Source organism: Grammomys surdaster, unplaced genomic scaffold (assembly GCF_004785775.1).
Source record: "Grammomys surdaster isolate TR1022 unplaced genomic scaffold, NIH_TR_1.0 185, whole genome shotgun sequence".
NCBI lineage: Eukaryota > Metazoa > Chordata > Mammalia > Rodentia > Muridae > Grammomys > Grammomys surdaster.
In genome coordinates, this window is record NW_021604630.1 from 12,943,872 (window position 1) to 12,950,864 (window position 6,993).

A 6,993-nucleotide genomic window follows, 5' to 3' on the forward strand; every position below is an offset into this window, starting at 1 on the left:
TCTCTCTCTCTCTCTCTCTCTCTCTCTCTCTCTCTCTCTCTCTCTCTGTGTGTGTGTGTGTGTGTCTGTGTGTGTGTCTGTGTGTCTGTGTATGTGTCTGTGTATGTGTCTGTGTATAGGTAAGATATTTGTTAAAGTGTATTTTCCCCCTGGAAATTTTAGTTGTTTCTTAAATCATTTGAATCTCGCTTTCCCCATACCTACAATGAAAAACTGATAAAAACACAATAATACATTAATGTAACATGATTTAAAAGAATGGAAAGGGTGCTTAGTGGAAGGCACGCTTCAGGCACTCACTAGACTAGATGCTCAGGGATGGTGATGTGGGGTGAGAAGGACCAGGAAGTGATGATTTCCTGAGGACTCGTCCAGCTGATATTAGCTGCAGAATCAGAGCCAAGTATGAAGTGGAGGTATTTGCCAGCTTGTGCTATGTCAATATGGTTGTGGTACATCAAAATGTAAATTATGCTGGCTCAAATCAGGGAGCGTTGAGCAGCAGAGATAGAATCAGTCAGCGTTCCGAATCCTTTATGATTTTTTCAGTATCCCATCCTATGCAAATTGGAAAAGCCACTGGCCCCCCTCAGGCTGCCTCACACAAGCTTTCATTTCTAACTATTTCTGGAAGCTCGTGCTTCTGGTTCTTAGAGAATTGTAATGTCATCTTATAAGAGTGTTTTTAACCTCTGGCCTTAGCTTTTGATGGCTTCTGCCAACCACTTATTTTTCTTCCTCCTTAACAAGTATTAGTCTATCATGTTGGGACGTCCAGAGACTAGAGTCAAAGTCCAGCTCTCACATATTAACATTCTACAACCCTGTTTTATTTTTATTTCTTGTCTTCTGTTCTCGTCATTTCACAACTTACTGACAAACAGGTATTGACAATTCTTGACGGGTTAGAGGTGCTTTTAGTTTCTGGGAATGAAAATAAACTTTCTAAGCTTACTCTCTGATCTTTCTACTTTTGCTACTTCCATTTCATTATCTCTCTAATTTACCTAAATGACATTGCTATGATGCCTTGGGATTTCAGTAAAATAAAGTTGCTTGAGACATGCAACCAACTGCTGCTCATTTCTACGCGTTCACCTCAGCTAATGGGAAGAATCTAATGATGAATCTCTATTGCTTCCTGGTTGGAAAGTTCATTTTACACGTACTCCCCTGCCAACGTTTTCAAGGTCATGTATATAAATACCTTATAAGCCATTGAATAAAACTTTTTTATTTCAATGTCTATATTTTGCCTTCACTTTTTCACAAAGCTTCTTTGAAAACTAAGCCCATGCACTCCCCGAAACTCTTAAGCTGACAGGCAGTTGAAAGCCAGAGAAGAGCCATAGTAGCAAACTCCATAACGTCTCAAAACTGATCAAGAAAGACATTTCTCTGGAGGCTTTTTGGTTTAGTTTTGGCTTCAAGAAACCTACTCTCATACAAAACTGTTGGTATTCCTTGAATATGCTTAAAATCAATGAGTTAAAAATGTGTCAGTTATTGCCCCAAACCTCCCTAGAGTAAATGGTTTAAAAGGGTTCTTCTCATTGCAAGGCAACAACAATTTTTTTCTCTTTCCAAGGAGAAAAAAATTTCAAGCCCATGAATCCACTTATCAGTAAAGAAGATTAATCTCATCCCAGAAATGGGCAGGCAGCTTGGTGTAAGGTATGGAAAGGTTTGAAATGGTTAAGGCAGCCTCCTTCCTGACAATGAGAACTCTTCAGAATGCAGAAATGAACACTGTTCACTGTTTATTGCATTCCAGTGAGCATGAGGCTAGATATCCAGTCTACTGCAATGCAGTGTGATGGCCTCGGGAGAGAGTTTTGAGCAGTGTAGGTGTCAATATTAGGACTCTCCCTCCCACCCCCTGCAAACTGGAAGCCACACAGACCCGTAGCACAGAGTCTAAGACAATGGTTCTCACCCTGTGGGTTGCGACCCCAGAACAACTGTTTCACAGGGGCCTCATATCAGATATTCTGCATATCAGATATCCAAATTATAGTTCATACCTGTAGCAAAATTACAAAGCAGTAACAGGATATTTTTATGATTGGGGGTCGCCACAACATGACAGATTGCATTAAAGGGGTCACAGTATTAAGAATTTTGAGGAACCCTGCTTTAAGGAAAGGACAGCCATTAGAAACAGAACACATTAGTTTTATGGGAAAATCTTTTGCCTGGAAAGCCCACCGCTGTAGCACACATGTATTGTAAAAAAGGATGCCTGCCACAGAGGATCTAGCCAACTCTCTCATTTGATGTCTCCCTGCTCAGTCCTTGTATAATTCAAAAGAAGTACCTCGTACATGACTAGAGCAGGGGTTCTCAAGCTGTGGGTCTCGAACCCTCTGGGGAGCCACATATTGGTTCTCTTTCACATCAGATATGTGTATTCATAGTCATAACAGTGGCAAAATGACAGTTATGAAGCAGCAACAAATTAATTTTATGTTTGGGGGTCATCACAACATGAGGAACTCTCTTAAAGGGTCCCAGCATCAGGAAGGTTGAGAACCACTGTACTAGAGAATTTTATTGAAGCCTTAGAGTAGTGAATGTGGATCAAAGGTAGAAAAAGTTGTAGAGTTTACACTTACGCTTTCTTATGGACATACAGCCCCTTGGCACTTAGAATTGGAAATGGAGTGGGGAAATATTTAACTGAGATAATAGAGGGACTGATGAGAGTCTTGAGACAATTATAACAGAGGGTTATAAAACTACTTCTGAAGGTCATTGGTGCAGATAACATTTTTACCGTGCCAACCGAGTATAAGGTTATGAGGTGAGCAAGTTCCTCATTAGGTCCTTTTCTTGAAACAAACACTGGCTTTTAATGAGTGTCGTTATAGCATACAGGTTGGCCGGCTTGACATAAGAATAAGATTTAACAAAATAGTCATTAAAATAAAAGCAACTACTTTAAAGTCTGAGATGAAAGTCTAGTGAGTCCTTTTAAGAAATCTCAGACATTGAGAAGATGGTGTTAATCAGCAAGTTTGATATTTTTTTCTTAGAAGGAGAATTCCAATTTCCTTTTTGAAAGTTAGCCTCCTGGTAGGTGGGCAAGATGATACTTTATTGTGCGTAGTTATTATTTGAGAGCAAGGCCTCTGGTATAAAGACCATAACACATGAGGCAGAGGACTATGGTTCCTGTCATCTCCTGTCCTAGCAGGAGTGTGACCTTGGACAGGACATTCATGTATGTTATTCCTGAGCTTCCTCATTGGTGATCCCTGACAACACCAGAGACTGGTATTTAATGCTCTTTCATTCCCTGGCATTCTATTTGATTATTCTTTGTAAAATATTTCAGACCCCAGGGTCATACACATAGTAGACAACTGCTCTGCCACTGGTCTATTCTCCTAAAGCCCCAGAATTTCACTTTCTGCGTATTAAAATCTGTTTTTCCTCATTTTTAAAAGCTTTCACAGAGCTTAAATTGTTAGCAACAATGTCAAAGCATCAACATAAATCATTCTCAGGTAGAAATGAGGAATTCTATTAGCTGACACAGCAAATGGTCATCTTGTCCTTTATAGAAGTTTATGATTAATATCCATACTGACTTCTTAGAGTCCAATTGGTAAACCTGCTCTCCATCCCCCACTTACTGCACTTCTTGTTTGGTTCATAGATTTGGAGATAGGCATGAATGTTTGTTCTCTCTGCACAGTATTCCATACAATTTTTTTTAAAAAAAATAATTTCCTTCTAAATATAACATCATCCTTGTTATTGTAAGTCTGTGTTATATCTGGCATTGCTACATTAATTTACTCCTGGATCACACATTTAACCATTAAGGAAATTTAGAAGGTTGAAGCATGGTGACAATATGACTTCACGATGACATGAAATACCAATGTATGGTCAGCTAAGTTTTCCCTTGACTGATGTGATTGTACAGCTATTCAGACTGCTTCAGTAACACAGAGTGTTCATACAACAGGAGATCTGAGCAGCGAATCCAAGTTTAATGTAAACAAAACCCAATTCCTGCACTTACATTCCCAAACTGAAATTAAACATGCAGAGACAGAAATAACTTGTAAATTTGTATGTCATTACTTCTCTTAAGATAACAATTTAAGTTGTGTATTAGTAATTGGATATGTGGCTGAAACTAGTTGAGGAAAATACTAAAGAATTTGATCTTTATAGTTTTCAGGAAGACACTGATTATTATTTGAAAGCTCATTATTAAGAAAAAATGTTATAATATTATGTACTCTTTTCCTTGGGGAAACAGAGAGGAGGAAGGTCTTCCTAAAGTTTCACACTTCAATATATGAAGATTCATTAGTCTCAAGATACCAGCATTGGTCCCCTGTACCAGCAGCGGCTATAGATGAATTGGTCAGTAACTTAAGAATAAAAACAAATCAGGGTAAAACATTTCTGTATGGGGAAAGAGACTCGAGCTACGCGGAACATATTTTAGAAATGACATTTTGCTAAAAAGATTTTGACTCACAGCTTTCTACCGACTACACATTTTCCCCTTCTGCTTTTCAGGGCTCAGCTCTGAAAGCAGTCAACAGCTGGCTGAAGATGCCAAGGGTTCCCAGTCTCCTACATGACAGTCGCAGCAGCCTCTTACCTGGACCAGGAGTTGTAGTTACCGCCAAGGCATGATGCTGTTCCAGCCAGGCTAGGAGACGAATCTGTCCGGTTAGCGTCTCCAAAATCTCAGTTCACATTTCTGGCTGAGGTCACGAGCTCTATTCTAAGCAGTTCTCCTTAAAGCAGTGTGTGATTCTAACAAAAACACCCTTTGCAGCTGGAGGGAGCCTCAGCTAAACGCCGGATCCTGTCAAGGCGTTCCTAGTGACTTCTGTCTTCTAAATGCAGACTGATGTTTTGCGAGAGGGGGCCTCCACAAGCAGGCCCAGATTGCCTGCAAAGTATTTCCTGCCTCTGAGAAGTTTGCATGTGAGAAAGCCTGCACGAAGCCGAGGGGAGGGGCAGAGCAGAGCTGCCTGGGCGTTGAAGCTCTGATTTTACACAGAACTGAAGTGAGTTTGTCAAAGCTCTTGAGATGATTAGCTAGCGTCAGAAAGTCCTAGAGTCCTTCCTATCCCACAGGGCTCATGGAAAACAAGGAAGAAAGAAAGCGCAGCTCTCCCGTCCAAATACAGCATTTCTACTGTGCTAAATGGAGAACACTTCTGTTAACTCTCATTACAAAAGTTTTCTGAGACAGTTAGATGAAGGCTGAGCCTTTTATACCGTAATTCTTCTAAAGTTTAGAACCTTAAAAAAAAAGTACCTTAAAAATTTACATCCTGAACTTGAGAAAAATCTATAAGTAAAATTCCGAGAATCCAGGAAGCAGAGCATTTTCTTCTTCTCTTTCATCCCAGAATTCTTAACAGAACATAGTGGTTTGTGTTACAGCACATGAAGCCTCCTTACCTCCAGTCAGGGATCCTCCAGTTACAGACAAGCACAGCTGGAAAGGCTGGAAAGGTTGGAAAGACAGAAGGCAGACTCCATCTTGATCAAGTTAGAGTCCCGCTGACATGAAACACTTGCGATGCTTCCTCCGGCATGGCGGAGGCTCTCAATCACATCTCCAAAGTGGCTAGCAGAGTGTGCGCATCCTTCCCCAGACAGCTTGTGAACTCTCAACTGTTTATCTTTTCTGCTTTTGTGCCTCCACTGCATGACTTCCTCCTAGCTGCTTCAGCCTGGGAGCTTGGACTACCATTTGGTTTTGATTAAAACCAGACAGCCAACTCTGGAGAATTTAGGGAATAAGCTAATGGAAACTGAGAATATGGCTTTAATTAGTGCATCAATTAATAATAGATGTTAGCTTGTCTTATAATAAGATGTCACAAACTCAGAGCTCAAATCATTTCTGGAAAGAATTCGTACCAAGTCTCTTTTATGACCCAGAATTCTCCCTCAGGGAAAGTGCAAGGGTAAACTGGACTGTGGCCTTGGGAAATGTAGGTTGTGGCCAGGCCAGTGGGACAGCTTCCTTGTTTATATCAGAGGAACAGGAAACAGCATCTGTCCATTTATCTTATTTGCTTGAAACTACTCAGTAATCTTTCCCTTTCATTTTAGTAACATTAAAAGGGTTCATTCTATAGCTCTTGGTGACTTAAACAGCCCTTTTTGCTAAAAAAAAACCTGATTCGTGATTAGATTAACCTAATTATTGATTCTGTGTGAGGGTTTTACATTTTTAGCTTGTCGATAATGTAAAATGTAAGAATAATTCCAATATCCAAGTAAGAAATAAGTATAACACCACATAACGAGATGCAGGAGATAGTTAGCCTGCATGTCTCAACAGCTGTCCTCTAGTCTGAAATGTAAGTGATTTTTCATTGTTTACATATATTCTCAGGTGGTCTTAATATCTACAAATGCATGCAGGCCCTCTAACATCATAATGGCCATCTTTTACTTTTGCCTGACAACACCGTGCAGGTGATAACTTGACAAAGTATGATGTCAGAGCTACTGCCTCTTTCTTCACTGGACAACTGACATATCTCAAAAGCAACAGAAAGCACAAGTTAGAGAAAAGTCAAATAGCAAAAACAGACTTAAATCCTACACAAACTGGAACATGAGATGAATTCTAAAATAAACATACTAGCAGGGCTTGCCATAGTGACAAAGGTCTGGAACCCCAGCTCTTGGGAGACAGGATAGGAATACAAAGTTAGCTTATTCTTCATAGAAAGACCAAGCTAACAAGAAAAAGCAAGGTTGACGAGAGATCCCAGTCACTGAAGTTCTTGCCACTCTGAGTGATTCAAGGGCCTGAGTGCAATCCATATCCAGAACCCACTTAAAAATAGTTGGGTACGGCAGTGCATGACTGTAATACGAGCACAGGTGAGGCAGACACAGCTTAATTTTGGGAGCTCACTGGTTAGTCCTACTGAATGGATTTGAGGAGAGAGAGAGAGAGAGAGAGAGAGAGAGAGAGAGAGAGAGAGAGAG

General features: G+C 40.3%; 1 protein-coding gene across 1 annotated transcript in view; it reads right to left on the reverse strand.

Annotated features, from left to right (window-relative positions):
- The window catches only part of LOC114621838 (rho GTPase-activating protein 7-like), a 185,484-nt gene extending 180,553 nt beyond the window's left edge, over positions 1–4,931 (reverse strand). Inside the window, exon 1 of the mRNA XM_028768160.1 lies at positions 4,628–4,931. The gene's annotated coding sequence lies outside the window, so the exon portion shown is untranslated. The remainder of the gene's footprint in view (positions 1–4,627) is intronic.
- Positions 4,932–6,993: the final 2,062 nt, after the last annotated feature.